This window comes from Epinephelus moara, chromosome 4 (genome assembly GCF_006386435.1).
Source record: "Epinephelus moara isolate mb chromosome 4, YSFRI_EMoa_1.0, whole genome shotgun sequence".
Taxonomy (NCBI): Eukaryota; Metazoa; Chordata; class Actinopteri; order Perciformes; family Serranidae; genus Epinephelus; species Epinephelus moara.
Genome location: NC_065509.1, coordinates 1,372,291 through 1,379,407, shown reverse-complemented (window position 1 = coordinate 1,379,407; position 7,117 = coordinate 1,372,291).

Genomic DNA, 7,117 nt, shown 5'->3' with positions numbered 1-7,117 from the left:
GGGCATGACTGATAAAGTTTTCTGCTTAGCTCCCACATTAACGTTAGAAGTTATATTTTAGTTTGATGCTGGCGACACCAGCTGCTCAGCTGCTAGTGAGGGTACCTGCCGTCTGCAGCGTGCTGTGTTCACTTCACTAAATATTTCCAAAGAGCGCTTTTTCCTTAATCATTTTTGACCAAAACTGGCTGCTCTGATCCTCCTGCAGCCGCACTGGCCATATCGATACTTACTGCTTACTCTAAAGCAGTGTAAAGCAAATAGATATGACAATGACTCATTATAGAGCTATTCTAAACAAGGGAGCCTAACTGAAGTCCAGTGTGAAATTCCTTTAATGACACTACATTATCGAATTTACAGACTTCTAACCAACAAGTTGATGGCCACATTTAACATGAAGAGGGGTGGTCCAAAAAACAAGAGGCCATTCAGGGAAACTACCCTGTACTCCGTGATTAAAGGTAATAATTTTAGCTAATATTCAAAATTGCCTTTATCAATGAGTGGTTGCACAGTGTGAAATCGTTGTATGTTATTGATAATGCTGCTCCTCTAATATTTTAGATGCTGTCATAAGGTCCAATCCAAGTGCCACAGAGGCACAGGTTGACGGCGCTATGGCAGACCACCTCAAACAGGCTCCTGGAAGGACTGGTGGGGGTGGGGTGGGGGGGGGGGGCTTTGAATGAACAGTCTGTGGAGGCTTTACGTTTTTGAAGTTATTGAGGATATAGAGGTCCTAGACTAATTTATTTTATTTTATTTTATTTTTCTTTTCTGTTGTTGATGCAATATTGCACAATTGGGGTGATACACAGTATATTTGAATAATAAATTCAATTTTATTGTAGCTTGTCTTGGTTTTCTTTACTCTTAAAGTGGACACTGTCAAATTGTTATGACTAAGTATGTAAATTGTAACATGCTGATGGTTGAATTATTAATCCTATAGTACGAACCAATTTTACTGTTTAATTTAACAGTGAACATTTTTAGGTTTAAAGGACTTTTAAAAGACGCTGAAAAAACAGCTATGTTGAAAACTCATTCAAAATTGGTTTGAAAGTGAAAGTTTATTTACCGACTTTTTAAAGACGTTTATTAAACGTTCATATTCAAAGTAAGCATTTTTAGGTTTAAAGGACGTTGAAAAGATGTTGAAAAAACAGCTATGTTGAAAAATCGTTCAAAATTGGTTCAAATTGAAAGTTTTTTTACCGACTATTTAAAAACGTTAATATTTTTCACCTTAATTTCCAATAATGGTTTTTAAATGAGAAATTTGAATGCGGTTTACTAGTTAAGGTCCAAAATGACAATACACTGTGTCTGCACATTAAACAAGAACAATTTTTGTAATATTGCATTTCCTGGGGAAATATGGTCTATATGTCAACATTCAATAAACGTCTTCAAATAGCCAGTAAAAAAACTAAACGTCTTTTCAACTAAAAAATGTTTGCTGGGTAGCCCTTAGTGTTAGCATCATTTTAGACATGCATACAATTTTACAATATGCACCAAAGTACAGTAGAAACATTTGACAACCTACACATACTGTAACTCTGACTAGTTTTTGGAGACAACTATCTGAACTTAAACAGTATGACCTACAGATGCAGCCACTTCAAATTTCCCACGCCATCCGAAAGCCTTCCGGAAGCCTGCCAACTTCTGGCCAACTTCCAGCCAAACTAGAACCAACAAAGGTTGTGGAAAACCAGAGAAAATACCCGAAGACGCCGAACAAATAAATACGGCTAACAAGGCGACGCCAGCAACAGTAAAGCTAGTGCAGCAACCTCGCGCATGGAGAAGAATCCCTCTACAGCTGATCTGATGAGTGTTATCACTGCTTTAAGAACTCGGTAGAGGCTAAATTCAGTGCCATTTCTGACACAATGACTGCCATGCAAAACACTCTGTCAGCAGTGTCAGGGAAGATACGTGACATAGAAGAGGCTGTGAACACATGACGACAAGCTGGCTTCCCTCGAGTCACATTTAAGGCCTCTCAAGGAAGATTCTACCCAAGAAGTTAACAGACCTCGAATCGCGTTCGAGACGCCGGAACATCAGGATCGTCGGGGTAATAGAGGGCACGGAGAAAGGATAACCAAGTGAGTTCATCTCTGAGCTGATTCCATCCTTGCTTGGGACTGATCACATCACAGATAAAGTTATGGTGGATAGAGCACACCGCTCCGGGGGACCTAAACCAGCTGAGGCTTGACAACCATGTCCCTTAATTGTCAGACTGCATTACTGTCAAACCTGAGAGCTTATTCTAAAACTCGCTGCTCAGAAATCTCCACTCGTTTACAACGGGGCGAAAGTTTTCACATTTCCTGACCTAACGGCGGAGGTGCTTACCCAACGCAGAGAGTTTGATGAGGTCTGGAGGAGATGCAGGGCAGCCAACATTCGCTATGGATTTCTACACTCGGCCCGCTTTCAGATAACAGTGGATGGAGAAACACAGAATTTCGACAAGCCAGAGATGGCTGTACGCTTCATTAATCTGAAACTGCATACTGGCTTTTCGGTGTAATGTCTCATCAGTTTATTCAACAGCGCTACCAGCTGGTGCGTTCATGGTACGTTTAGTCGGTGGGAAATGGCAGTGTTAGGTCAAATTAAGAACAATGTTTTGCCGTTTCGTTTCAGTATGACAAGTAACTGAAATCAGGAGTTGAAGCCCATCTTTTGGACATTTTCTCTGAGTTGAGAGCGTTATGATAATATGTAGGCATATTTAATTTGGGTTCATGGACACCGTAGTTTAATTAAAAATAAGCTTTCAGTTTATTGTATGCCTTATACACTTTTTTCCCTTTTTTTCCTTTCTCTCTTTTTTGTGGGCTTTAAACTCAGAATTTTTTTGGGAACTACATAATTCTATATATAATATGTTACTATAGCCGCAAAATCTACTGGAAACGCTCTAGTATGCACACCAGTCAGTTAGTCAGCTTTTAAGAACTCTATTATGGACATTTTTACTGACACATGCAACTGTTTCCTGACACACTAGATGCCCTCACCCCTGTTTGTCAGCTGTTAATATTTGTTGTCATATGTGTCATATGTTGCCCATCTTTAATATGTTGTGACTGTATATCAGTGGTGAGTGTGTTGTAAATGTTTGTGTTGTTGTTGTTTTAACTGTCGTTTGTTTGTTTTTTTTGTTTTTGTTTTTCTTAACTTCTGATATTCCTTTTTAGCCCTCCATTCCCCTTCCCTCAAGAGGCTCTGCCTTTTGCCAGGCCGCCATTGTAAATAAGAAATTGTTCTTAATGACTTGCCTGGTTAAATAAAGGTTAAATAAAAAAAAAAAAAAAAACCAGGCCAATGGGTGGCAGTGTAAATTTGCAAAGCAACACCACGTCATGACACCACATGCCTGTGCTGAAGCGCCTTCCTCTACCATGCGGTGATTACAAACCAAAACAAAGAAGACACACTGGCGAAAGCACGCACAGATAACTTTGTCTGCACGGACGACAAGGTGGAGTTGCCACAGTAGATCTAGACTTTGCTGGAGAAGCGTTGATAAATTCAACAGGGTGAGCAGCACAAACAGAGCTTGGCATTGTTGTGATGGTTGACTTCTCACGCATGCCTAGTGACTGGAACCGTAATGCGCATGTGAGGAACTGCATATTGCAAGTTTACATGACAACGGAGACGGTGCCGTTTCCAAAAAATTTCACCCTGGAATCTTTTTTCAAAATGTTGCGTTTCCAGGCACCCAAAACGCCGCTGTCGTGTAAACAATCGGCCAAAACGCAACTAAAGTTTACCATTTTCAGTTGAAATCGTTGTTGTATAAACAGGACCTAAGGCTGGTAAGCTGGAACGTCAAAGGGCTGGGTAATCCTGTTAAAAGAGCAAAGGTTTTAGCACATGTCAAGTCCTTACAGCCCGATATTTTTTTATTGCAAGACACACATGCAAGCGTAATGTTCAGTCAGTGCTTTGTGCCAACTGGCTGGGTCAGGCATATCATGCTAATTTTGGAGCTAAGGCCAGGGAGTAGCAATATTATTCAGGAGAAATATCCCTTTCATTCAGAAAACAATAAAAGTGGATCCCGATGGCAGATATTTAATTATGACATCACATTATATGTCATATCACATTAACTCTGTACCTGTGACTTCCTGTAACGACAGTTTGACACCAGTCTATCACTGGCCAACCAGGAGACTTCATCAAACGCCTGGGCAGGGATCGGTACCGAGATCCGGTATTAAACAACCCAAGGTATATTTAATCAAGACCGTAATAAAAGTAAGCACAGCCTTTATCGGCGTCACCTTTTAAAGTTTCGGTTTCATGTATCATCATTCTGCAGCGGTGGGGCCGCTGTACAGATAAAGGGAATATAACTTCAAGATTACTCTAGTTGACGACAACTACACTTGTTACTGTAAGTAAGTGCAATAAAACCTCTGCCAGCCAAGCCAATACTTTATCAATACATGTGATCAGCATGTATAAAGCCATATTTCAATCTGCTCTGTCCGCAGTCTCTCATTCGCGCTCGCGAGGCTAACAGCTAAGTGTTAAAGACAGCCTACATACAGACACCTTTTATTTTAGTTTAACACTTTATCTGAACATGTACCTGAGGCAGCCGACCTGCAGACAAAATGTACCTGAGGCTTACCTGCAGACAGTGAGTGTCCTCAGTAGAAGGGGGACAGAGAGCAGGATGAATGACTGATACTGATGTTTGTCTTCATGCTGAAATAACGTGACTTTCTTCACTCAGTATTGTGATGTCAGGAGGAATATTTATATTCCAGTGAGCTATTATTGGGTTTTAAATAGTGACTTTGTTGTTGTAAACATGACTGTTGCTGCCATGGACTGTATAAAACTATATCCTGTGTAACTGACCTATAAGGAAAGCATCAGGAGGTGAGGTGTGTGCATGTGTGTGTGTGGAGAGGGGAGAGGGAGATGCTGTTAGAGAGATAGTGTGTGTTATTAGATACTGTTATTGTCACTTATTATGCTTCTGTGCATTGATAGCTCTTTTTTAGTCTGTTTCTGCATCATGTTGAGGAGGGCCATGCGGTGCCGTAGCATTGTTCTGACCTCTCATTGTTCCGACCTCTCATTAGTCCGACGTCCCGTTGTTCCGATACGTGATTATACTAGGCTATACTGTATTTGTGTACCATAGAGGATCAGCAACACAACAAAAGTAGGCTACTGGTCGAGATACAAGTGTCATAGAGAGGAGAGACTGAAACATCATATCCTCCTGTTTTTAACTCTGGGGTCGGGGTTGTGTGGGGAGCTCTCCGCGGTGCTGAACGGCTCCCGCCGAGCGTATTTCTGCCTTGATGGTACGCCGCAACCAGCTCTGGGTCAGCTGGGAAAGGCTTAAGGCGAAACAGGCTCACGGCTTATGTGTTTGCCACTTTCTTTTTCATTTTAACCCACACCATGATCTTTTCCTAAACCTAACCAAGTGGTTTTTGTGCCTAAACCTAACCAGACCTTAACCACAGGGCATCATGATGATTTCGGAACAACGGGACTTCGGAACAATGGGTTTAATATGGTCAGAACAATGGGATGTCAGACCAATGGGCTGTCGGACCAATGGTCAGACCCCGGGCCATGCCTGTATATCTATAAATATATATATGTATTCAAAAGAAAAAAAGTGGATCGGTTGCTCGCTGCTAAAAATATGGCCCATCAACATTTTCTGGTTTTGAAATGCGGCCCAGTTGAAATAGTAATTGAATAGCCCTGCTGTAGTTTGTTTGTTAGCTATCTAACAACACATCAAAAATAATTGTAAGCCAGTCTTGTTCAGTGAATCAATATATCATGTACACTCAAAAAATATTTAGGCCTAATATTTAAGATTGTTTGCTTATAAATACATAAACCTGGTTGTTCTATATTTAAAACACATTGGGTTTATTAGTGCTATCAAATAAATCACATTATTACTTATTATACTCATTATTATTACTTGAGCTCGTTTTATTTAATCATTTCACAGATAGTTATACATCCTTAGTCCTTAAATTCATTATGGACATGGACTTAAAATCATTGTTTCATTTCATGGCCTTGCTGCCCTGGATTTTGGCATTTGTGCCCTCAAAAAATTGACAACATGAGTGGCCTTGCCCCTAAAATGACGAAATTCCAGGCCTGCATGTATCGACTATTTTTTTCTTCCAATTCCAAAACTTATTTAAGCAATAAGGGATGCCATCTATCATCCTATTTTGATTTCAGATCATAGTCCACTTACATTGGACTTGCAGGTTGCAGATTTTAATAACAGAAGACAAAAGAATTGGTGTTTTGACCCAATACTACTGAAAGATGAGGTTTTCATAAGCAGATGGAGGAGCATATTTTATTTTTTGTCAAATCAAATGATAAGGGTGATGTTAATGATTCAATCTTATGGGAAAGCCTAAAGGCAGTTATGAGAGGTCATATAATATATTATACATCAGCTAAGCATAGATCACAAAAGGAGGCCCTCAAAAATATAGAGACTCATCTATACCAATTGGAACACTTATACCAATCTACGCCAACAACAGAACTGTTAGGTAAAATCACAACATTGAAGTCAATCAATCAATCAATCAATCAATTTTATTTATAAAGCCCAATATCACAAATCACAATTTGCCTCACAGGGCTTTACAGCATACAACATCCCTCTGTCCTTTGGACCCTCACAGCGGATAAGGAAAAACTCCCCAAAAAACCCCCTTTAACGGGGGAAAAAAACGGTAGGACAGACGTGCAATAGATGTCGTACAGAACACATCAGCATAATAAATTAACAGTAATCCGTATGACACAATGAGTGACAATAATCATATGTGTATAATAACAGTAGAAGTATAACTAATGACTAATGATGGCAGCAGCAGCAGGAGGCATCTGGCAGGACGACGGCAGCAGCACAACCACACACGTCACGCAATCCAGGCACCGCTGCGATATGAGTTAATCTGAGAGACAGTGGAGCACAAAAGCTCCGGAGTAGAAGCCGAGTTAGTGACATCCAGAATGGCCGAGTTAGCAAGATGCAGTAATAGGATACGAGAGAGAGAGA